The 25,873-nt window shown below is 44.7% G+C and overlaps 1 protein-coding gene across 1 annotated transcript in view; it reads left to right on the top strand.

Moving 5' to 3' along the window:
• The first annotated feature begins 6,117 nt into the window (after positions 1-6,117).
• The window catches only part of LOC119187640 (G-protein coupled receptor dmsr-1), a 951,250-nt gene continuing 931,494 nt past the window's right edge, over positions 6,118-25,873 (top strand). Inside the window, exon 1 of the mRNA XM_075878496.1 lies at positions 6,118-6,235. The gene's annotated coding sequence lies outside the window, so the exon portion shown is untranslated. The remainder of the gene's footprint in view (positions 6,236-25,873) is intronic.

Raw genomic sequence — 25,873 nt, forward strand, 5'->3', positions numbered from 1 at the left:
AACTTCAGTCACCATGGTACAATTATATTCGTAAGAACTCCATTTTGCTATCAATAGAAGAAGAACTACCACCACCCCCGTCGCCACGAAACCTCAACTTAAGTGTGCTCGAAAGTCAAGTCACCATTACACCTCGTTCTAGCGCAATTATTTTTCTCGGCACTGGAAAATGTGGGAATTTAGTGGGTGTAAGTGCGGGTGACCATAACCTCTTGTTTAACCGAGAAACTTGCATCGATAGAGTCAAACCTCAGCTGCATTGAGGGAAAGCGAAGGTTACCAAGTCTTACAGCTGTCCAAGAGTCCGTGGTCACCACCCGTAGTAGTGATGAAAAAAAAATGCCCCCCCCCCCCTTCCCGAAAGGAACCGAGTGGAAATGCAAATGCATTTTTTGCGCCAAGATAAGGTACCGTTGCTGACAGACATTTGCTTTCGCCGACTTATGCCATTGCGTTGAAAAGTACTCAGCCAGCGAACAGTCGAGAATGAGGAGCTAGCTAATGGGAGAGTGGGACGCTGGCGTACTCGGCTCGGCGTTGACGTTTCACAGTGGCGTCTCAACACACATTTCCGAGTGTTTCTGAGAGGCGTCCAGCCAGCAAACGGTCGAGAGTGAGGTGCGAGTGGACGGGAGAGTGGGGTGAACGGTGGTAAGCAGTGAGAGTGAACGACGAGAGAAGTAGCGAAGCACTGCACACACCCTCTCTTACTCTCTCTCGCACCACATGCTACTGTTGCGAGAGGCTGGGATAGGCACGCGCGTTGGCAGTTTTTGCTATGAAAGAGGGAGGGAGAGCGAATAGGTAACACCTGCTGGCGCGCGTACACCGCCGCGGACAACGCCGGATGCCTGACACAGCCCGACTAAGAAATGAATTGGCAATTAAAAAATTTCTGTGCCTCAACTCAATTATTCCTACGGAGAGAGAATTGCAGTTCTCAAGGCCTGCGGCTCAATCTTCCTCCGTCTACTCTGCTCCATGCCTCCTTTTAGTTTCTTTTCAATGGCAAAGCCTGGCTTCTTTCAATCATGAAGCGTAAAAACTTTGGTGAATTGGTAGAACATAACTGAATATATGAACCGCGCAGTTTAGAAGTAGTGTCGGTGTAACTATGGAAGCAAAAAAAACAAGTATAGAAAAGAGTGCTGTGCTCTGAAAAGCGCTTTTTTCTATCCTCTTATTTTATTTTCCTAGTTACGCTGTAACTACGTCAAAGTTGCGCTGTTCGTATAATCTTTTAGTCTCTTCGACTCATTGAGCATATTTGCCGAATGTCACCGGGCTGCCCCTGCTATTTATACGATGCAACGCCAGCTCGTCCTGTATTGTGGTGACGCGGGTTCACCGGCTCCTCCTCTGACGTCATGCACTCTATGGCAAAATTACCCGCAAAAGAATTAATGAAGCCCAATAGGCACGCGCGATGAACGGATATGGTGTTGAGGAGCAACCACAGAGCAAACCGTGCCACGTGCCCACCACTTAGTCTCCATACACGCTCCAAAGAGATAAACCGCCCGGGAATTGCAAGCACTGCGAAAAGCGTTGCCAAGGTCACTAGCCGTCCTCCTCCTCTCCAGGATCAGTCTTTTCCTGTATTTTGCTGGCGAGGGTTTGCGTTGCGTAGCCCTCGGAGTGCTCGACCACGGCCGCCTGGATTCGACGATTTCAAAATTACGACATGGTGCTTGTGTGTACGCTTGGATGAGTGTGCGCTGCTGCTTTTACGTTTCACCACACCCATTAAGTCTGGAGCCGGTCTCGACGCGTAACCATGCCACGCTGTATACCTCTGGCTTCAAGATAGTCACCGCCAACACACGACAGCAACAGTTGGGAAGACCAACTTGGAAGCCGAAAAGACAGCAGGCCTATCGAATACATTACTTCAGTCCGACTCAGGGCTGAAATCAGCGCTGTATTCTTTTGAAAGTAGGTGATCATATTTTATTCTACTCTACTTGTCGCGTGAGCAATACGGATCACGCTTGCCGGCAACGGGCTCGGTCGTGTTGTATATAACACGAACGAAATGCACGCACAAAATGCACAGGCGAACCCAAGCGTCTGCAGTTCGCCTGTGCTTCGCAACCGCCAGTAAATTGGCCGCCATTGTCGTCGGCCTACCACACGCTTGCTCATCGAGTGCTCGCCTGTCTTCGCCACCGCGATGAGTTCCAGGCTCACGATATATGGCTGAGACCTCGTCACTGTGTTGGGAGTCATCGAAACACGTTGCAGGTTCTCGTAACAAGCTTGGCTGTAGTATGTCGCGCGCTGTAGTGCACCAGGACCGGCTGGCGGGGCTTTCACCAGCGTCGGAACTTAGTGAAAATTGGTTGCCATTACAGTTGGCTTCCCCGTCAGTCGGTCGAAAGCAGCTCGGCGCAGTCCATTGGCCGCGATAGTGAAATCACGTTTGCGTGCTGCGATCGGACTCGCTCGAGTTTGTTGAAAAGAGCCGTATTACCGTCGATTTTTTCGGCGCTAGCTCCAAACCAGCTCGGCGCTGTTCGTGGCGGCGGCCAAGCGTACGCACACTTTCCTGTTCGAAGTTCGCTGGCGGCAGACACTCCGCGTGCAGTGCCATGTTTGGTCTTGCGTTCGCTTGCTCGAGCTGAACGACGTCGCTCGCTTAGAACTCGCCGACTTGTTGGTGGCATGGTAGTTCGCGGAGTTGTGGCAGCGGCCGCCGCTCCTAAGCTATTGCGCTACGGGATCGAAATGAGTCTTTGACGATGTGTGACATCATGGTGAAATTACCAGCAAGTCAAATCTCACGTATGCTTTTGTTTCGCCTTGCATGTATTTCCCATATGCATTCGTATTCTTCCTCTGTCACGTGTGGCTCACTATCTTACATACTTATTTTGCAGCCGTGGGCACACATCATGCTGAAGGCTGTGTGCGCTGGCGTCTGCGATGACTGTCATTCATCTCTTTCGTCAGAGCAGCTTCAGAAGGACTGTGCGAGATATGAAGGTAAAGTTGCTTGTGTGTCATCTTTTACACGCATGTTTTTATACTAACTTGTGCGTACTTTTCATATGAATGCATCTTCATCTTCTCTCACGCCCCACCGCGGTGATCTAGTGGCTAAGGCACTCGGCTGCTGACCCGCAGGTCACGGGATGGAATCCCGGCTGCGGTGGCTGGATTTCCGATGTAGGCGGAAATGTTGTAGGCCCGTGTGCTTAGATTTGTGTGCACGTTAAAGACCTCCAGGTGGTCGAAATTTCCGGAGCCCTTCCTTATGGCGTCTCTCATAATCATATAGGGGTTTTAGTACTTTATACCCTACACATCTGTCATCATCAATCTTCTTCTGTCATGTGTACCTAACTATTTTTACAAACTTATTGTACGTACAGCCATGGGAATACAACAGGCAGAAGGCTGCGTGCGCTGGTGTCTGCAGTGCCTGTCATCTATCGCTTCCGTCAGAGGAGCTCCACAAGGAGTGAACAAGATGTGACAACGAGACTGGACTTGTACACTTCCCCACGAATTCACTTAAAAGAATGGAGAAACTTCTTGTGTATGTAAAAAAAATAAAGATGTTGGTGTATCACTTTTGTCTTTCGTTGTTGCCGTGACTGCGAAAGCAGTTACACATAGGTGGCGAACTACTTTTTTTTGTGTGCTCTTTTCTGCGCTATTTGTCGCTCACTGAGCCAAAAAACAGGCGAAAAAAGTTTTAGGCCCGACGAAAAATAAATCAAAAACAATGTTTCAGCTGTGGATAAACAGTTCATCTGATTGGGGTGTTTGAGCAGATTAACCATTCGTCCGGCGAGGTGCAACTACAAGAAGTAACGGTTGCGCGGTAAGGTTTAAATGTGGGGATTCACAGTTGCCCTATAAGGGGAAATGGGAGGACCAAATGTTAGTGCTTTGAGGTGAATTGTGGGACTAACGGTTACTCACTAAGGTATAAATGTAAGGACTAAATGTATGTCCCTTGAGCTCGTCTGTGGGGACAAGCTGTTAGGCTCGGTGCCGTTAGTCCTTAAAAGAATGAATGGTTGTGGCAGCCCCATTAGTCGCCAAAAGGACGGACAACCCATTCTTTTAACACCCTTTTGCCTTAGAGTGTGTCAGACGGCGCGGTGAGTAGCGCTGCCAGCTGTGCGGGCAGTAAGGCAATGATTTAGCTCATGGTGTTCCACCCGCCACAGCATAACCGTGAGAATACGACCATTGGGGCTCTCGATAGATGCAAAGAATTGATCTCTGAAGTTGTTCATCCATTGATGTTCTTTAAAAAAACATGAAGGACTTCTATCCCGTCCAACGGATAAATAACACCTTGAACCGGGCTGTGCAAGGCAAACAAATTCTCGTCAATGGATAGCAAGATGGGCTACTAGCAGAATAAATTCGACGGCAGGGATTGACAGAAAACTACCTCCATCATGCCAGGTGGCTCGCTCATATGCAGTCCGTCAAGCTGTCCAGGCTTAGTTCAGCACCTAATGGACATAGTGTGTACAAAGTAATGCACAAAGTATTGCCAGGCCTTATGTTTCCACTACTATGATGACATCGTCGTTCTTGCAGGTAATTCGGAAGAATACCACTTGAGACAGTGCTACATGCCATTTAGACCCGTATTGTCCCACCGCGTAGGCGTAGCGATTATAGGGTCCTCGGCTGACGACCCACAGGTCATGGGTTACATCCCGGCTGCAGTGGTTGCATTTCGATGCAGGCGAAATGGTAAGACCCGTGTACAGTGCAAAGTCAGTGCACATTGAAGATCCCTAGATTGTCGAAATTTCTGAAGCCATCTACTACAGCGTCCTTGATAACCATGTCATAGTCTTGGGACTTAAAACCCCACATATTATAAGTATTGTTATTTTTATTATAATACCGGTATTAACAACTCAACCTTATATTGTCCGCATGGTGGTGTAGTGATTACGGTGCTCGGTGCTGACCCGAAAGTCGCCTGTACAATACTGACCATGGCGGTCGCATTCGATGAATGCGAAATGGTAGAGGCCCTTGTACTGGGCGATGTCAGGTCACGTTAAGGAACACCACATAATCGAAATTTCCAGAGACCTTCACTACGACGTTTCTCAGAATCATATTGTGGTTTTGGGACGTTAAACTCCCGAGAATATTCTCCTTAGAATTAAAAACCGGTTCAAAAAAAAAAACTCGGATGGCGCAAAATCAATACGGGACACTGCCACCGTCCATGTACTTCATTGCGCTACTGTTCGAAATTGTGCAATACCAACTAGCCAATTTTTTATTTCAAACTGATTTTTATCTCCTGTTTTCGTTATATATCTCGAGCCCTTGCTCACTTTTATAAAGAAAGTAGGCCGATATTAACAAACCAAACTTGTAGATACTTCTTACGTTGTAACCGTTTTCGTGTCCTTATATCGCTCTTAGGGCGTACAGAAATTTAAGGATAACGTATTCTATGGATAAGTGCAGCTCATGATTACGTGCCCAAGAAATTGGGCGTCATTGCCAAACCAAACAAAAAAGCCACTTCGCGTTCGAAAAGCTACTCTTTCTTGGACACGTTATCATCCGCTCGGGAGTTCTTCCAGATTCTCAGGGGACCGAAGTAATTGCAAGTTCTAACTCCGCCGACAGAAAGGCAGTGTGTAGTTATGCACCTAGAACCCAAAATATTATAAATAACTTTCGCTCATCGCATATGTACACGGACAGTTATAAGTGGACTTGTGCAACAATGTAAATTAGAAAATTCAGCGGGAAGCGTTCTCAATTTCCTGGACGCCATGACATAAATGTTGTTTCTCCTTTGCGCACTATAGGATCTGTGAATGCCGCATAAAGTGCAACGAATATTCCTGAATTTTTCAGCGTTGCGTGCTGTGCGCCCAGCGATCATTTGAATGATACGACACGTGACTTTTGCACAGGTAACGCCGTGTGCATGAAACTGGCTTCCTGCTTGATACGCGCACCGCGGAACCCTCAGAGAGCTGTCCCGCCCCCCGACAGCTCTGGAAGAGGAGGGCTGATTGTGCGCTGCAATCCTGCGGCGGTGGCAGTGGCGGCGCGCAGCCTCAGCGGGCCCGAGCCAGACGGCGCTCGGAGTGCGACTCGCTGCCGGCGCCCCTCCTCTCGCGGCTCGAACGCCAAGCGCTCTCAGTGGCGCCGCGGCCATCGGAAGTGACGAGCGCGTGGTCACCGACTCCTCCGGATCGCGGCTTCGTCGAGATCGCCTCCTCCGAACGTAAGCACGTCTCTCCTCTTTTTTGCCGGCTCCCGAGTGAGCGGCACCCGGTGGGACGCACTGCACGGGACGCCCGGCGTCCCGCGGCATGCTTGCCGCCACACTTGCTGACTCGGGACCTTTCACTATTGTGGCCTGTTCATACTATGCGAAATCGTTTCGGAACTGTCTTATGTCATTACGCGGGCACGCGTGACGCCGCTAGCCTTCACCAATCACGACAGTTTTTGTGCGTGAACGGAGCAAGGGTTAGGGGTGAGTGGGTAGAGCTTCCTAGTTGTTGCCATCAATGTGATAGTAATTGTAATCGTAAATTATGTTCAAACTAACGTGATAAATTTAGGGCGGCTCGTTTAATTTTGATAAAGTTTGTAGTCAGTACAATTTATAAAACTTTGAGCATGAATTTTGCTACTGGGCTCTGGTTCTGAGATACAGTTTCACCAAGTGTACACAAACTTTTGCAACAGCATATTTTTCTGCAGAAAATGAAATGTAAGTTTATTGAAAATTTGATTGTGCCTCACGTGGGGTACACATAAGCGTCGTGGGAGCGCCGCACAGATGAATTAGCATAGTCCAGACGGCGGTGCTATGATGCCACTCCATATTGAGCCCCATACCTTTCGATTTTCGATACCTTTCGAACGAAGGCCAGCCTATCTTGTGCATATACAAAGAACTGTATGCGTCTGCCACAGTAAATTGTAAACAGACAACTGATACAATTTATAATCATGTAAGCATGATTAAAGTCAAATCAAATTTCATTATTTCATAATAAGATGTACGAAAATAAAGAATATACAGAAGGATGGTTCTCGCCTCAGTATTCATACTTAGTTAGAAGGATCATCAAAGTTCATTACAATTTTCGAAAACAAGGATCTAGGCACTCGGACCATGCAAGTTACTGAAAAAGTGCTCATAATTATGTCCGTACTTGTGAGCAATCTAGCGCCTGTAATCAAGCCGCTTTAGTAGTGTCTCATAAATCTGTGATTTCAAACTTGTGCATGTGGTTGCAATGTTACGCGGCGACTGATAAGCACTTTCAATACCGCTAATCAACATGAAAATCGACATGAAGATCGAGAAAGGGTTGCAATATTCTTTGTGGAAATGTAGTACCGGTATAGCAGATTTTTCGAAGCACGTGCAGTGAAAAATCCGGAAACATTGCTCGATATTTCTGTGCTTTGAAGAACTGGATACTGAATTGCAACCTTTCTAGAATAGTATATGAAATTTCGCGAACTCAAGCAGGACGCTAGTCTTAAATCAATTTCGGCATTAGTTAAACGAGAACGCTGCACTCTGACAAAAAAGAGACACAAAAACTCGCCAGCGTCTTAGGATTCCTTGCCACAATTATTTTCTCTTTGATCGAGTGATAGTTCTTGCAAAACATGCAATAGACGGAACGCCCCGCCACGGTGGTCTAGTGGCTAAGGTACTCGGCTGCTGACCCGCAGGTCGCGGGATCAAATCCCGGCTGTGGCGGCTGCATTTCCGATGGAGGCGAGAATGTTGTAGGCCCGTGTACTCAGATTTGGGTGCACGTTAAAGAACCCCAGGTGGTCCAAATTTCCGGAGCCCTCCACTACGGCGTCTCTCAGAATCATATGGTGGTTTTGGGACGTTAAACCCCACAAATCATCATGCAATAGTAGGAGCACAATAATTCTATATAGCGCGGTGTCGTCACTTCCTCTGTTCTTGTCTATATTTTTGCGCTGTTTTTACTTCCCAAGTATGAACCACCAACTAGCCCAACTTTCACTATTATTACAATTCTTTATAGAAATACATGCGATTATTCAATAAACGCTGCTGAAAGTTCCGCGCTCGTCTTTGTCGTTTGTGCTCCATCTATTGCGTGTGTTTTGCCTGTAGTGCAACAGAATAAGTCGGAGGTCCATACGTACTGTAATTTGTAGATGCTGGGAAATTTATTCAACATAATCAAAGTTAGCACAAGGCAATCGCTCAAGACGTAGATAAGAGAAAAGTGGTACCACAAAACTAAAAGTTTAAAATATAGGATTATGACCCAAAATTATACAACGGGGTCAGTGAGGGCGCCACGCGCCTTCACATTCAGGGGTGACCAAAATTCAGGGGTGATAGAATCTTCACCTCACTTGAAAAACTTGCTTGATGAATGATGGTGTCGCAACAATAATTTGCAGTTTTAGGACCGTTTCTCCGAGCCATGCAAGATTTCCAACAGAAGGGAAGTCACCCTCTATTCGGGCAATAGCGACAGCGTGCGGTAAAATTGCAAAGCCGATTCAATGATATCCCGCTACTTCATATAGAGCTCATACAGGGGCAAAACGGTAGGGTAGTAAAATACCGAACTGGAAGATAGTCAGCTGAGCGATGGCCTCCCTGAGCAACAGAAAAGACCACTAGAACACGAAAGACTGTCCCTCACTGGCATTGAGCTGTTAACCTAGTCAAGCTTGGTATACGCGCAACGCCCAATTTTCAAATCAGTTAAGTTGAGTGCTTTGGCGTGTGCAAATGCATCAAGTGTCACGGGCAGAGTTCAGTGTACGTCATTGCAATGCCATTCGTAAATGATGTAGAACACTTTTAGGTTCCTCTGAGTCGCTTTTTTGTTGTTGTTTGTCTTTGCGCACGCGCTATGAAACTATATATTTTATTTCTGAGGTGTTCTGCAAGTTGGCAGTATTACTGAAATTTTATGTCAGCACGGTTTCCATTATATACGCGGGACGTTGTATTTACATACCATAACACCGATTACCTTTCGCCATAATCTGTGGTATTGCCATTATGGCATGGTCGTTGTGGCGAACGTGCAACGCAATCAAAATGCTTCCGAAATTACAGCTTGTTGTTCGGAGTCATCGTATTCTGGTTAACTGCGAATAGGATAAAGTATAAAAATGCGAATAAGAGTTGAAAAGTTTTTTTTTATTATCCTCTATTGGCGTCAGATGTGTAACTACGGGGGTTTTATTTCCTGACCATCAAGCACATGTGGAATGCGTATTCTTTTTTTACTTATTTCAGTGTCTTCATCCATATATGCACCTTCATTGCTTCATAGGATTTAACTCCATGCCTGAGAGAGGCTTCGTAGCGTGTGGGTCTATATTTACTTTAATCACCTGTGTACGTTAGGATGTCTCAAAGCACAGTATTCTATGATAAATGCTATAGTGGTAGGCGTCGCGACCACTTCGCTACCTATACTCGATTCGCGGTTGGGCTGTGCCATTAGCACAATGTGCTGCACTCTAAGAAAAAAAAATGAGTAAACTGGGAGTAGTTCTGCTACGCAACAACAATCATCATCTTACTTACTCGCATTTCCTTTCTTGATAACTCGACGCGGGCCACTTTCCTGCCTGGAAAGCTAAGTTACATCTATAACGCATGCGCTGTTCACGACTGCGAACTATTAGAAACGTGGTGATAGCGCGGGGAAAATACTCGAAATATATAGATGAAGATAATTGTTGTGGAGCAGAAACACTCCCCAAATACTCATTTTTTAGATTGTAGTGATTGTGATAAAGCAGATCAAGAGAGATTGAAAGAAATTCAAATGAGCAAAAGGCAAGGGTATTAACTAGAATTAGCAATAAGGGCATTTTACTCATGCCGGCCTAATCGAGTCAGTTGCAACAACAAGAACACTAAAACCCAGGTATCAGGACTAGCTAACCGCATTATTTTCCAGTAGGTTTACGAAAAATCGACGCCTCGATTTCAGGTGCTTTGTATAAGGAAGGGTACATCTGATCAGGACAAGTTCTTCAAATGTCGTTTTCATAGAGCTGCATATAAGCCGGGGCGGCAAGAAATGAAAGAAGATGGATTTTAATGGCAAATTTTTTTGTTAGACCAAACATAAACTAACAGACAATCAAGCCAAGAAAAGTATTCGCCTGTTCAAAGTTCAGATAGAAGCTACAAGCGTTGCCCTCACTTTCAGTCACTTAATTTTTTATTTTCTAACAACGAAGCATACAAGTGATGTGTGTTACTTCTTCTCATCTCGTTCGTGCGCTCTTTCCCCTTTGTAAAAGACATGATAAGGTTGTCTCAGATAAAGAAATGTTTCTTTTTACAATTTCGGACAAGATAAGGGTGTGTATATATAAAATTCAGAGAAATTTATATTAATCTTTTGTATAGCTTATAAAAATTTTTATTTGATATTTTGACATAATATACTGAGAAAAACGTCGAAAGGATGCGGGCTTTTCACCGAGGCTGTTCTTCTCTGCCACTGCCCGTATGCTGTGTCAGGGGACACAAACTGCAAGCCATCGAGGACGCGTGTTCTACACAGCGATAAGGTCAATAGGAGATGTTATTTGTAAAAAGTTTGATATCTCAGAAGAAATTGCAGTCAGTGAAAATAAAACTGCCTCCCGCAGGGACCGAACCTGAAACTTTTAAAGAACTTGTCCGATGCTAGAGATAAACCGATAAAGTGGACGAGGTGGATGACAGCCTCCGTAGCTCAATTGCTAGAGCAATGGACGCGTTATTTGAATGTCACAGGTTCGGTTCCTGCAGGCGGCCATTTCCCTTTTTATCCACTTCATTGTCTTTCCATGTATAGCACAGTTTTCACAAGCAACGTCCTTTATATACTTTTCTTGGTTTAATTCTGTTAGTTCTAATGAATGATCGGCTACGACAAATTAAAAGGAGGGTGAAGGAACTTTATTCGTAGAAACCAGCACGCTCAAGTGGCAGGGCCTTTGGCTTCCTTGAGGAGACGTCAAGAGCTTCGCTGGATGTGAAGAAAGAATATGGATTGACCCCCAGTGTAATGTAGTATCGTGATTTCTAACAGATTTAACCCCACCGCGTTTGATACGAACGTACACTATCGCGAGAGGTGCGACTATCACGCGCGGCAACACGAACGCAGGCATGAGCGCCATGCCGCCAAGTCATTCGTAAACCTCCGGTGACGTGTTAACCTCTGAGATCTCACGCACCAAATTTAAAGCCACTTATGCACATCCGTGTGTTTTTTGCCTTACTTAAAAAGCCACCTAGATTACAGGTGGCTTTTTTATTTATACGTATTTTTTTACGTGCCAACGCGTGGTGCTGTCCTTGTACTGTATTTACAAGGGCCTGTCGCAACGATGCCAGCCAAGCGATGTTCCCATGCATCAGACATCCTATGAAAAATGCACGAGGAACCAAACTGGAAGCGGATGGTGCTGGCGGAAGAGCCATGCCTCACACTGTCGACATGCACGATCGTGTGGAATGCGAGCACTTGACAACACTTCGATTGTGCGGCAACGGCCGTAAATCTCCCAAAAGATGTCCCCAACACCAGCGTAGTCAGAAAGTAATCAAATCTAGGGACAGGGGCTCTGAAATGTTTCAGGACTTTATCTTTAGCGCACAAAGTGTTTCATAAATGACTTTCGCCGTAGTACTCTCTTGTGGTGTGAAAAAGCCTGCTAAAATTTGGAAGCTCACAACACACGCGCGCATGGGCCCTATATTGACGAGTGTAAGTATGATCATTGACGTCTAAAAACTTCACTAGATATCATTCTCGGCTGTTTGTGCCGTTGACGTGGCACTGAGAAACAAAAAAATGAAAACGTTTTTATGGGTGAAGCTCCTGAAGGCTGAGTGTGTCAACCCCTTCTGTATATGTAATAGTACGTTGCCACCGGTGGTAGATACCCGCTCTAGAGCGGGTATGTGCCACAGGGGATGCGAGATGGCAGATGGCGGTACTTGGAGTGTTCACTAGATGGGCGCGCGGATGGACGGGCTGACAGACAGACTAGCAGACCGACGGACGGATGGATAGACGCGTGGCCTACAGACGTATGGACGCACGAACAGACACAGACAGATGGATGGGCGGACTTACGGACGGACGGATGAGCAGACGGACGGGCGCATGGATGGTTGCGTGTATGGACGGAAGAAAGAACGAACGGACGGATGGAAGCACAGACGGGCTGACGGACGCTTCACCCCACCCCACTCATCATCATTCACTCCGTGGATATGTTGTGGTTTTTTGTTGCACGCTAATTTTACTATTTTCTGGTTATATGAATTTGGAATGACACGATTATTTTCAGTGACACCATGTGATTTGTGTCGCCAAGGCTTCACTGTATCTGATAGGGTGTCATGAGCTTCAAAACGCGATATTTGGCAAAATTTCAAGAAGTGTAGTTGTGGGTAACTAACGTTAAATAGAGATACAACCAAAGGTTTAGAATAGGTGTTCGTTAGGCTGCTCTGAGGTAGGGAGTGAAAATTGTGGATTCTATAATATTCCCAGACCACTAACGTTTGTTCAAATAGCAATGGTTTTTGTGTGAGTACGTAATAGTGAGATATATTGAAGGAGCGCGATTCAAACCGGTTGAAAAACGCACCAATACTGCAGACTAGTTTAGAGCAGCCAGTGGTCCTAAGTTTTTTACCACTGTTCTTACTTGCAGTGTTATGAGACCGTAATCAGTTGACAAAAATTAACGGCAATATGGGGCTTTTAGTATGCGTCGTAGCTATAAAATTCAGATCCGAGGTACGTGTGCTGCATAAATCTATGCTGGCAGACCAATAAGCTTGACTGTATAAGTTGTTAAATCTTACGTACCAGTGCGATACTAACTTTATGATGCTGCAATAAGCTTTTGAAGACATCAGGGATTGAAAAAAAGGCAAAGTGCGTGTATTCAAAGTGAATAATTTATTAGCCATTGACATCAGATGTTGTCGAAGTAACTTTGCCAGTTTTCATGCACCTCCAAACAGCTATGCAAATTGGGGTTAGAAATAAACAAGAAATAACTTTACACACCGAAAGTATGACACTAAACTCTCTTAAGCCCATATATCTTCATTTATTTGTTAGTAATTAGGCGTTAATTTATCTGTAACGTTCTCTCCTAGGAGGGTGCTTCATGCTTGGCAGTTTAATGGCTCTCTTATCACTTCTGGCAAGTTTAGTGCATCTCGGTTCCTAATGTAGTCTTCCCCAAGGACGCGAAAAAAAAGCCCGTGTTAAGAGACTCTTCAATAAATACGCACTCGTATAGGTTCCTATCTTATAAGATGCTTATTAGAGATGAAATGAGATGCGAGAATATACCTTTATGTCCACAAAAGCCTAACGCTGAAATATTCAAGAAACAAAACCATAACAAATAACGGACAAAAGAACATAGCAGACAAAGTGGAAAGAGGTTAACAAGAATCGTAATCTGTTAAAGAACATGAGGAGTTCACAGAAGGTACGTTTCGAAGGAAAAGTATCTGTCACCATTCACTAGACGCGGTGATCGCAGAGGAGGTGATGGAATCAAGTAGCGAATGCATTCGTGCAGCCGGGGATGTCTGGAGAGGCTGTACAGACACTCACATCGTTGACTTAGTGGGAGCGAAGTGTCGGGCCTGTCGAACTCAGTGACCTTCCGGCGTTCGACAGCGGCAGCTTGCACAAGAAAGCGAAGACGTAGGGCTTGCCTGGCCAACGCTAGATGGTGAAAGCAAGCCTCGCCAAGGTCGGGCGATGAGAAGAAACTCTGTGTCCAGGGGGCAACCTTGCTGCGGGAGCTCTGCTGGCTCCCACTCCTGCGCCCTGGCCACCTTCTTCCCTTGGTCCCGACTCGGCCTCCTCTCTTAAGTTTCGCCGAGATCTTAAAATGCTCACCCTCCACGTGCCGCAGCCGCGTGTCGTCTTCCTCGTCTTCTTCGGTTGAGGCTGATGGCAAGGTAAATACAATTAGCAGCAAAGGCTGCATAGCAAACCATACATTCTGAAAATAGTAGCTCTGTGAGGAGGAAACAGCGCCATTTCTAGGAGGAGGAGGAAACACTTCCGGTTCAACAAAAATAAAGCTGATGTGACGCAACAGCTGGTGAACAAGTGACGTCAGTTCCTGTGCACTATCGTGAAATTTGATCACAAATTACTTTTCATAGACCCCTGATCGCTGAAGACTTGCTAAGACAATTGCTGCCGAGTTCCCCACGAGTGCACTTTAAGTCAACACCGGCTACTCTAATACCAACTCATGACTATATAGTGATGTTTACTACCGTTCACTTTGTCTTGGTTTTAAAATAAAACTTCTAACATTTATTTGGCATTCGGGGCAGATTCCGCTGAACGATTAAAGCAGCCAGCAGCGTATACCTGTCATATCTTGAGCATTGCATAATTGATTTGAACATACGCAGGTTCTTTAGCATGACAATGATTGTGTTATTCAGTTTTATTGAAAAGAAATGACGCCTATTCATGTCTAAGCTTTGCCATTTCAGTTGTTTTCAATAGCATCAATTACTCAAGTTTAACACACTGCACACAATGGTAATTGCCACAAAAAAATTCTGCTGACAGTACTTGTGTTATGTCGTTTTTTGCATCAAGCTCCGATGAATTACCGCTGCGTATGCGAATGCAGACATGTGAATTATAGCGTTATAGATACTTCGGCAATCTGCTCACCGATAAAGCCATTAATGGTAGGCACTGCATGCTCAAGAAGGAAGCCGGGCGTGAAAACGTTCACTAACAATAAAACGTTTGTCACAATTTCGTGCACTGCAGAGAATGCAAGCACGCGAGGAACAAAAAACACGTGAGGGACTGTGTCATTGCAGACCAATTTTACGAGCGTGCATTTCCGTGTACGGCAAGAGCTCCACTGTGTAATAATAGCGTGGGCAGAGGGCACTAAAAAGTTTTGTAATAAAAAATAATTGTCATAAATTATGTGCTCATTACACACATATTATTGTTGGGAGAAAAAATGACATTAGTCAAACATAGTGATTGCTTCGACTTTGAATGAAGCTTGGTTTTTCAGTATTAGTGTTTTTCCCCCACACATGGTCGCGCTTAATTCGCAGCTCCCATATCTGCCCATGTTGATGCCGTTAGCGATAGCTTCTGAACGGCTTTTTGCCAAAACTTCTGTGATATAATTGAGTAGACCTTGCAGATGGCGTCGTGCACTATCCATATGCGCACTTGCACATGACAGCCCGAAAAGGCGCCCCCCTTTCGGCAGCGCAAGCGCACAGGTGTTATGAATTCCCAACAGTGATAGAAGGTACCACTCTCGAGGCGTGATAAAACACCCTCTGAAAGTGGAGCTGTATTTGCGCACTTATGCATGGCTCGGAACTGCTTTAAGCACCATAAGTTTAATATATTTTGCCATCATGAAACTGATCAGAGTAAATTTTTTTGTGAAATAAAAAAAACGATGTGATTTGACTACCATTGCATATTTAATTATAACGATGTACACATTCCCAATTAAACGTCTAAAAATGACGTTATTTTGTTTAGGTGAACATGACTGTCCTCACTTCAAGCGCAATCTCATGAATTTATTAAGTGCACCAGCAGCTGAAATAATACGAAAAGCATTAATTCATTCCGCAGCGCGACGCACTAAATGACTCAACCATGCAGGCGTATGCATCATTGAGTGTTAAACGGGTAGCTATTTACATAACCTTTATGCTGGTGACATGCACATCTCCGAGAGGCTCCAGCGTGGCGAATACTTGTTCATTGTCACCCACGAGTTTATGCAATGGGTAAAAGTTCGCGCTTTGTATAGGGCGCCGCCCCACTCGTTTTTCGCCGCACTTGGAATACGTGCAACCGCCTTGTACATTGACCTCTACAGGACATGGTCACCCATGCTTGAACGCATATGCATCCAGGGGAGTTTCACAGATGTCTCCTCGTTTAGTCCGTGTTGTGCCGTAGACGGCATGAAGGCCACTTTGTTCACCGCGTCAGCCGTGTTTGCTAACGGAGTCAGCTGCTCGGTTTTGTTTCCCTGGCAGACCTCTTTATTCACATCGGACTCATGTCTTTCCTTTGCAATAAAAGTGACTTTAGTTAGGTTCCCCTACTACTTTCTAACACCACCCTGACTAAACGCTAAATTTCTATTGATATAGTTAGGATAAGCATCATGCTTTTGTTTATTATATATGTATATATAGATATATATATATATATATATATATATATATATATATATATATATATATATATATATATATAGGCAGGCATGGTGGTTGAGTGGCCGTAGCGTTGCATATAGTCTAGTAGATCCTCCGTGAGTGGTCACAACGTGGTTTATTTCGACGTTTCGGCCTAGAGTCTGGCCTTCATCAGGAATAAAAAAAAAAGGCCAGACTCTAGGCCGAAACGTCGAAATAAACCACGTTGTGACCACTCACGGAGGATCTACTAGACTATATATATATATATATATACCATAATGAAAAACATCCACCATAACAATGGTGGATTCTACCAACCACCATTTTGGTGGATTATGGCGGTGGAAATGTTGTAGCACATGGTGTATGGTGGCGTATGATGGAGCGGATGGTGGATGGCGCGCTCCAGCCGTCAATGTTGGAGCGCTAAGCAGTGTCAGAACCACCAGGACGAGCTGCCACTAAAAAATAATAAAAATAATTGTATAAAATAGAATGTAGCAAGCACCCGTAAAAAAACTATGGCAGCGGGGAATCGAACTTCCCACCTCCAAATTTTGAACTGAGCACACTAACTGCTGCGCCACGCGACAGATGGCAGTTGTTGTGTCAAAGAAGTACTTAACTCACAAACTCAATCTTGCACTTCAGTTTTGTTTGTCGCTTAATCGGGATTGACGGGATCAGCACCTGCTACTAACATTTGCACATTTCATAAACATGAACAAGTGCGACCTGTAACGATTGCCACTGCGATAATGGCAACAACGCTATGTTTTTGTTACAATTCGCCACTGCAAGAAAACAAACAACTCACTGGACTGAGCAGCAGGTAGAGTTTATCGGCGGTTACTGCCAAGTTTAATATCAGTTTCTCGCTCCTTCCAAGGGGTGATATCTGTTCATGCTTTATGACGTTTCTATGCTCATTCGACAGATACGTCCCTACACTTGATTGTGATGTTTTTCACGCAACGCACACCGCAGTCGTGCCAGCACTATGCTGTTGCTCTGTCGTTAGGAACAACTACATAACGGCTTGTCCAAAGCGAATGCAGTGCGCCAGAAACATTATGCTATCATATTGGTTCAGTAAGCATACAAATTGACGTGTCTATGTTCTCGCTTCGAGCCAGCGAAGTGCCGGCGAGTGCGACTGGCGGCTGTCGGTGAGGGGAGGCGTACCTTTGGTGAAAGTGCTGCAAGCGCGTCGCATCGATGTTTGTCGCTTCTCACACGGACCCCGTACTCCATAAAAAAGGCTTCATTTGGGTTAAATGATGCCGCAGCTGTGCTGTATTGTCATTTTTACTCGTCGAAATTGTGTATTCTGAAACCCAGAAGCGCCGATAACACTTGTGCGGGCTTGGTCGGTATGACTAACCCATGGTGGAAATCATGGTGGTAGAACAGAAGGGTGAAAGTCAAATTCGCTGGGGTTCATCTCGACGCATGTCGAAAGTTGAAAGTTTATGCGTAATCGCACGCACTTTGTTAACTTAAAGGTACGGCTCAAACAATAGAGAGTGCAAGAACTACCAGAGTTGCGTTTCTAGCATGGCGACACCTAGAAACCGCTGTGTTCTGCTGTAACATTGAAAGGGGCAATTGCAAACTGGAGCCCATTTATTTGTCGACAACTGCTCGCCGATGTAAAACATTTATTGCCATGTTCACAATGAAAACTCCAGTCTTCTAAACATCACAAGAACCACAACAAAAAAACATGTCGTGGATGTCAAACTGATGTAAGTACGTGCGCGAATTGTAAACATATTCCCGGCCACATATTCTATGCTTCACAAAGATTGAAGCGTTGTTGACGCCACAGAAATAAAAAAAACGTACTAGAAGGCGTAATGAGCAGAGCAGCATTGGTTTCTTTTGACCGTAAACATATATCTCGGCGCAATCAAGAATGAAACAGTACAAATAAGTGATTTCACATACTGTCATGTCCTTTTCATTATGCCACCATCATGCACCAAGCTTCCATCATGCCACCATCATCCACCTTGCTCACCAAGCCTTCCACCAAACACATTTTGCCTCGCCACCATGAGCCGGCATTTTCCACCATCACCACCATTGGCTCGCCGCCACCACCACCATCTGCCCCCATTTTTTCACTCTCGCCGTCATTAGTCATTATGCCCACTACAGTTTCCACCATATCCGCCAACGATTCCAGTATCCACCAACCCATGATTTCCAATAGAGTATATATATATATATATATATATATATATATATATATATATATATATATATATATATATATATATATATATATATATATATATATATATATATATATATATATATATATATATATAATCTGAACAAGAAGGTGTCCTTGGATCCAGTGGGAAAACCAAAAAGTGGAGGACGGGCGAAACAAAAATTTTTAGTTTTCATGCACACACTATATATATATATATATATATATATAGTATGCATGATGCTGTTGCACAACACTCAGCCTTGACTGCATAGCGTGCAGATTTTCGACGTTTCATGGTGCTCGAGTTTCGTGTTCTGGCCCCTTGAAAAGGCGTTGCCTGAAATCTTGGCGAAGGTTCTGGTGAGCGAAACTTGTTGACAAGGTTCGAGACCAACACGGAAACACTGGTGTCTGTCCTGCCGCCGCTGGTGGGCCGAGCTGCAGACGAATTCTCCTGCGAGACATCCGTGTGAACACATGAGCCATTTCCCGACATGGGTTGTGACGCAGCTCTTGGTCGGGCAGCCATCTTGCGACAGTACTCTCAGACATGGTTGAACTGGTGGCTTCTGGTGAAGTATCACTTGCACACGTGGTGTATAGGGAGGCAACAACAGGAAAGCTGCTCCGCGACAATAACTCAATGACAAATTCTCAGCCTGGCTAGGTACCTTGGTTTTCTCGAAGAAGACATCCCTTCAAAACCCAGTATCTGCGCGACTGAGCGTCTGTGCGTCTTTAGAAATTATTGTATGTGGCGTCTGCAAACACGGCTGTGTCTGGTGAGGGCTCATCTTGTTCGCATCCTCAGAAAGGCCTTCTTTGTAAATCGGTAAAGAGTACATGGTGTTATAGACGATCACTCACATGGTCTGCTAGGGTTCAGTGGTATCTCGCTCGATAGGGGTGAGCGCCTCCACGTCCTCAAACAACAACGAGCATGCGGATGGAATTTCCTGAGGAAGGTCAGGTGGTAGTATTGCCAGGTCTTATACAGATGCAGAGTCTGTGACTTGCAGAGGATCACTGTGGTCACTGTTGTCAGGGTCAGCAGCAGGAAGCTCTTGCTGCTGGATGTATTCCACCACCTCGATGTATTCCGTTGATGAACTGGAAAAAACCATTGCAACCTCGAGGTGGTGCCAATACTGAGCTCCGCCCTCGGTGAAAGTCTCAGGCGTTTTAAAGGCTACAGAAATCCGGTCGAAGGCTGCTATGATCTGGGTGCTGCATTCCGTTCAGGACTGCTGCCGCACGCCTTTATATTTCTGTGACACGCCATGGTCCCATCTCGAAGGCGGTCAATGGCAACACACCATTTCTGTTGGTCCGTTTGATTCTCTCGAGCTCCTAGGGGGTTCACGGGTGCCACCCAGTGGTCGGCGTCCTTCTGGAGCCTGTCGAATTTCTGTGGTTTTCGGATGGCTAGCGATGGGGGGTCGGCACGTGAGAATGCCGAGAATACTGAGTTGAAGCAGCCGATCTGGTTTTAGAGCTGCAGGAGGGCGCACCTCCTCTCTCTGCGTTGCTCAGATGAGCAGGCCTCAAGGTCTTGTAAGACCACTTCATCCAACATGCCGTGGCTTGCACACAGGACCGGCAAGATGCCAGGGAACTGCACGGAGCTCGTCATTGTAACAGCGTTGACCATGACCTCGAGTCGTGCGATGGTACGCCGCAGCTCCACGGCACTATTGCACGAGGCCTCGGAACCACTTTGATTTGCGTCCGCGGAGTATGTGGTGCGAGCAGTATTCACGGTGGCGACATGCACGTCCGAAAGCCTGAACAGCGTCCCTTGGATGTTCCGCAATTGTAAGAAAACTGGGGACGAGATGCAGGTCACGGAAAGCGTGCGCGACGTTCTCAGATGAGAGCAGCCCATGCACACACTGAGATGAAGGTGGTAGCCTGTCATCTGTCAAACGGTACCGTAAAACCATATATATATATATATATATATATATATATATATATATATATATATATATATATATATATATATATATATATATATATATATAGTGGGAGTAGTAATTCAATGGGCCAGTTAGTCTTCGTGAAGATATGGGATATGGCACAACGGGAGCATTTCAACAAGGATAAATATATTTATTTATTTCCCAACAGTTTCGGGAGGGGTCCTCCCTTCATCAGGGGATGAGTTATACTGACATGAACTTCCAAACTTCATTGCTTCCGCGTCCCTCTCGCCTTGAAAGATGTTTGCGAGAAGATTAAAGGTAAAGAGCCTACCGACCCATTAAGGGGAAACCCTTTCTTTACGCACGCCGTCGCGGACCCCTCCCGCCACCGCGGCGACAATCTTGGGTGGCCCGACACACGTCGAGAACTGAACAGCACGTGATAAGAACCAGATGTGGACGTACACGGACAGTTGGTTTCGTTCTCAGTGTTGACAGTGGTTTTTTCCCTTTTTTAGGTTCTTTCTTTTCTTTCTTTTTCATTTTTTCTTTTTTTTCTTTTCGTCTTTTTTCTTCCCCCTTTTTTTCTTTTTTCTTTTTTTTTCTTTCCTTTTTAGTTCCCTCTCACTCTCGCAAACATCTTTCAAGGCGAGAGGGACGTGGAAGCAACGAAGTTTGGAAGTTCATGTCAGTATAACTCATCCCCTGATGAAGGGAGGACCCTTCCCGAAACTGTTGGGAAATAAATAAATATTTCTATCCTTGTTGGCAACGCTCCCGTTTTGCCAATATATATATATATATATATATATATATATATATATATATATATATATATATATCATACTTGTTGACTTCTAATTGATATAAGCCAATACTACGATAATGTGCAAACCACAGCCCAGGTACCTAGGGCCATGGGTAACCAGTATCTGAAGCATAAGTAAAGAAAAGGAATAACAGTCAACACCCTTTCTTCCGTTCACTTTTAGGCAGACCCAGCATGTGGATGTGATGGTGGTGAAAGTATTACATTAAATAAATTTAAAACTTGCTTTGAGTTTGAAGACGGCGGTTCATAACCTAAAACACCAAGACAAAGAACAAACGCAGAAAAAATTAAAAGTGCGTTTTAAGGACTCATGGAAAGAACAACGCATTGTTGTTCTTTTTTTCATTGCTGATAATAAAGTGAGGAAAGAGGTTGAATAATATGTGGGCTTTAACGTCCGAAAACCACCATATGGTTATGAGAGACGCCGTAGTGGAGGGCTCCAGAAATTTAGACCACCTGAGGTTTTTCAATATGCACCCCTGAGTACGTGGGCCTACAACATTTTAATCTCCCTCAAAAATGCAGCCGCCGCAGCCGGGATTTGCTCTCGCGACCTGGGGGTCAGCAGCCGAGTACCGTAGCCACTAGACCAACGTGGCGAGGTGGAGAAAAGAGGATGTGGCAAATTAGTACTACAGAAAATCAAGTTGTGTGCCCTGGGGGCATCTGTGGCCACCACAGATATTGGCCTTTTCGGTTGGTTTCAGCATAGTAATAGCAGCAGCACGTGGTGCTAACCAAGAAACTTCTGGTCCCTTTATTCAAAAACCACAACGAAAAATTTTGTTTTAATTTGTGCCGGAGGAAGGAAAGACTCGTTTACTGCTTTTAGGTAAAAGGGAGGCGCTGAATTTAAGAACTAACTTTTATATTGTTTTATCTAGCTTAAAACAAAGTGTATTTGAAATATAAGACCAGACAGAGGGAGAAAATTCTTGAATATGAACTGGATACTCGTTAACGCTTCTGTTCTTCGACAATACTGCTAGGCTATGCCGACGGACAGAACCGGAAGCCATCCAGCACCTATGTTGTAAACAGCGATAGGGGGTAAAAAAGGCTAACGGTAACAACGAATTCATTTTTAATGCTTGTGTTATTTCTCTGTATTGTAAGTGTGATAATAATAATGTCATTAATATTATTAATCACAGTGGCTTAACGTCCCAAAACCACCTAATGATTATAAGAGACGCCGTAGTGGAGGGCTGCGGAAATTTTGACCACGTAGCGTTCACACCTAAATCTAAGCACACGGGCATCGAGCTTTTTCGCCTTCATTGAAAATCCGGCTTCCGCGGTGCATATATATATATATTTATATATATATTCTAACGCTGAATAGGGATAAAGCTTCATACTTTCCGTCTTTCAGCGGAAAGAGTCTGCTGCGCTTACACTTGTGGAGTTTTATGGCTGCGGTATATACGGGTAGGGAACAACTCAGGTGTAGTCGCAGTTCAGGCAAAAGGGAAAATGGGTCCAGCGTTTTTGCTGCGATTGTGCTTACCACGGTGGAATTCAGCAGCTCTGGACACCAAGCCCCTCAAAGCACGGTACTCGTTTATTCGCTTTCGGTCTATAAGATGATATGGTGGGTTGCTGAAATTGGATTGGCAGTTGCGGCGGTGCGCAATTTTTTTCACCGGAAACCGAAAGAGACAGCCGCGAACGGTTGTGCTTGAGTGGCTGTCAAAATAGTTTTTCCTGATAACGGCAACGCTGATGTTGTCATCGCCTAATCTCCATTCTGGGGTGCAACCTGAAGAGCAGCCTCTGCCGCAGCAGCGTTGCTAGATGGTGCGCTCACAAACAATAAAAAGATGTTTAAATTGATAGCAAGAAAAGAAAAAAAAGTAGTCAGAGAGCAGAACTCTGCATCAGTTAACTTCTATCTGCGCTCAGGAAGGTTGGTGCCAAAAGAAGGGTTGTATAGAAGTAGATGAATGGAGAAGGTAGGCAGTATATGCATTAGACTACTCGAGCTAGTCCAATCTATCTATTGCCCCTACAATCTCGTAAGCATCAACCGAAAGAAAGTATCTGCCAAAAATTGTCAAATGACAGTGTTTTCAAATGACCTTGCGTATACGGGGCTTACCTTTTCAGAGAAGGGACGCTCAAAACTGCAAATGACGCGAACAGGAGCTCCTAATATTTTGTAGCGGGTGCGTAAGCGCGCACAAACCGTTAATATTTTGTTCAGCAGTGACTTCACATTTTATCATTGGTGAGAAAAAGTACTCGTGGTGATAACAGTATTTCATAGCGAAGAAGTGAGAAAGGAGGAGATGTGGGGTGTTAAAGAGGACTGCGTAACTACAGTTGGACCTTGCGCCGGGCCCAAATTCACCGGTGGCGTCACGCCGATGATAACACCTCCGGCGGCAGCGCGTCAACGCCACGGTGTTCATCGGATTGGTGGTGGAGTGGCGCGACAGGAGGGGGGCGGGAGGTAAATTCCAATATTCAAGAGTTAGTTGGTGGAAAAATTATTCCCTAGAATTTTGAAAAAAAAAACTGTTTCCTCAAAGTGGTGACGTAGTGATTGCGACAGCAACAAGTAATGTTCTGGCAAACTTAGGCTGCAGCCAACTCTTTCATCCATTCATTCATAATATCTAATGGGTCTCACATGGAACAATAAATGAGGGGTAGGTGAACAAAAAAAAAAAACCACTGGCAAGTCAGGTGACATGAAAGGGGGTTATTGGGGGGAGGGGGAGCATTCACTCTGGGGAAAAAAAATAAAGGTAATAATCAGTAACTCCGTTTGTTCACTTATGTGTGAAGTATATTATACTTCATTCGTCACGTACATTTACTAGCCAGCAGCCAGTACAGCTTGAAACTTAAGCCGTTACTAACCAGGGGAGCTTTTTTAGCGTTGTTTTAGTAGTAAGTAACTACTAAGCTACCTACGTTGCCAGAGTTTTTGTAGAAGCCACAGCGCATTTAGCCGTAATGGTGTCATCGTAAGCAAAATTCAGTCTAGCTACAATTATATTGACTACCTTACAATAGAAGTTTCGGGATACCTAATGCCACACATATGAGCAAATAAAAGAGCCCAAGATGATTTGCAGAAAACAATTATCTTATAAATTATATGGCTGCTAAACAGTACAAGGTGTGTGATCTCGAAGTAGCAGCATATGTAGCCTTCAAACTTCTGCTACAGTACAAATCTGCTGTTCAGATGCCATGAACCTTTGCTCGTGCATTTGCGTGCGTGTTCTCGCTTATGATTCATTGATATAAGTTCTCATATGCTCATATGATCATATATTATCAGCATCATCAAAGGTCTGGTCATATGTGAATATGATGTGAGCTTATAAATATGTGATCAGTTCTCTGTAAGTGCGTTGCTGTGATTCGAACTTACCGCATTATAGTTACGCGAAGTAGTTACGTAGCCATTAATTAATGTACGAGGACAATGTCATTTCATGTTTTTATCCCATACTTTTGTAAGACGATCATATCGTTATTGAAACGCACACGCACATATAACAAAAGAGGCGTAACCTCTACTTGGGAGGTTACTAACAAATTAGTAATGAACTAACCACTCCAGTCAGCTCTCTTAACTGCCTAACTATGTAGTAAATTGCACTAACCTATATTTTATTAGCTTCATTTACTAAGAGTCTAGTGCATTATGTAACAAGTTAATGGTTTGCAATTAGAGAATACTCAGCCGTTTTTTAAGAGCGTTGAGATTAGTATTGTCGGCGAGGAGGGTGATACCCGGAGGAAATACATTCCATTCTCCGACAGTATTCAGGTAAAATGAAGGTGGTACGTGCACATGGAAGATGCACAACATTTTGATGCGAGTGGTGAGAGGAATATGTACCTGAACGATCATTTGTTTTCCTGTAGGTATCGAATGAAAACGCAAAAAATAATATAAACGAGCAGTCTTGCGGTGATAAGTGAGGAGAAGCAGAGCAATGATTGCAGGGCAGGTACACTTGTCCTGTAGAAATAATCACAAATAAAGAACATCGCAGCGTATTTCTATACCGATTTAGGTGAATTAGTAATATGAAGTTGCAGGTTGTCTTAAGTAGCAGACGCATATTCTTGTTTGAATCGGATAAACGTTTATACGCAAGCGGTTTGATTGCCGGGGATGGTTGGGATACGTTATGGCATTGATAACATAATAAGTTAATGCCTAATATGTTATCTATACCATATACCATATCATCATCACACCTCGCAAACTGCAGAACGGTATATGAACGCGGCCCCTCTCGAGATATAGGCTGCGATTGTGCACCGACAGTGGGTAGAAGCATATATGAATAATTTGCTGATGCCAGTCGGCCAGTCGAGATAGCACGCGCAAGCGCAAGCGACCACTCCCTCCTGGTCAAAGTGGCGGCTCAAGCAAGCCATCATCTCGGTGATGTTTTCGCAAGCGCCCTCCTTGCGATGGAGATGGACAGCTTGCTTCATCTTTGCTTCAGCCGTGTTTCTCGCTAGCGCTCTCGACCTTATACTCGTGGGTGCAGCATACGATGCGCGTATAATCACTAGTGATTTGGGCGTTATACGGACCATGACGGTGATGACGAAAAGCTGTACAGAATGTTCATTCATTTGCTATTACCGTGTAA

The sequence above is a fragment of the Rhipicephalus microplus genome, chromosome X, assembly GCF_043290135.1.
Source record: "Rhipicephalus microplus isolate Deutch F79 chromosome X, USDA_Rmic, whole genome shotgun sequence".
Classification (NCBI taxonomy): domain Eukaryota; kingdom Metazoa; phylum Arthropoda; class Arachnida; order Ixodida; family Ixodidae; genus Rhipicephalus; species Rhipicephalus microplus.